The sequence below is a fragment of the Seriola aureovittata genome, chromosome 11 (assembly GCF_021018895.1).
Source record: "Seriola aureovittata isolate HTS-2021-v1 ecotype China chromosome 11, ASM2101889v1, whole genome shotgun sequence".
NCBI lineage: Eukaryota > Metazoa > Chordata > Actinopteri > Carangiformes > Carangidae > Seriola > Seriola aureovittata.
In genome coordinates, this window is record NC_079374.1 from 4978486 (window position 1) to 4979671 (window position 1186).

Below are 1186 nucleotides of genomic sequence, written 5' to 3' on the forward strand. Positions count from 1 at the left end.
ACAGCAGAACTCACTAAACAAAGGTTTGTAATGGACCAAATAAATGTTTCTGACTTCTAAATCCCACTGACAGTGTTTGGAAATCAGCCTAGATCTCATTCATCATGCACATCTGAGAGAAAGGATTTCTTTTACCTTTGGAGCAGACTTCTTTGTTTGCTTTCAGCATGCAGTTGTTTGTTGTTTGTTGTTTGTTGTTTGTTGTTTGTGGTAGCCACACAGAGGAAGACTGACTTTGGATTTCAGTAAAGTGACATTACTTCACTTTGTAAAACAGCTTCACGTATATTTACGTGTAAATCACTAAGTGCGTAGACAAAACAATGCACATTCAGTAGAGCTCTTTTTAAAAGGGAAGACATTTTGAGGTTGTGCACCTGACCTCAATGAACCAATAATAATAGACAGGAAGTCCAACCACTGAGGTGTGCCAGGGGAGGAGCCAATGGTAGCAAGGCTTACCCTTAGAATCTGATTGGCCAGCCTAAAATCAAGACTTATGAATTACACCTGGTCATGTTACAGCTGGGACCAAACTAACCATACTCAGGTTGCCATGACAAATCTTCTCCTTAAAGGAGCTTCAGTCAATATATTTTATAACATCAATGTTTGTGTTTGTTCACTGTCGACACTCTCATAGTTTTGTTTTCAGCCACAGAAGGCCGCTGCTTTACTGAAAAACATGTAAATGTAGATGTTGCACAAAGCAAGCATAAGGAAAAATGTAGCTTCTGAAAAAAACAAATAAACAAAAAAACTGGCATTAAAAGTATATTATCAGAGAAGTGTGATTGTGCAGCTTAGTAAGTAAAACAGACACATTTAGCATTAAATTTTGCTGGATTCACATTTTTTCCATGTTGTTTCAGTCAACATGAGTAATCTGAGAGCTGCTGTTGTTTTGTGCACAGTTGTGATATTAGTACAAAACAGCTTTATATGTTTGACAGGTAGTGGTGGACGCTGTGGCCTCGGAGTCGCTTGCTGACATGAGTCTTCCCGGAGATAACTACAGAATATGCTATGGGGCCAATTCACCACATTCCTGTTTATTTCCGCCGTTGAGGAAAGCTGAGGGTTGCTGTTTCTCTAAACACTTACCAACACTACACAGACTAATGCTGCTGAATAAGATTAGAAACAGCTCACCCGCCTTCCTTCTCCACCTCTGACAAGAAGTGAA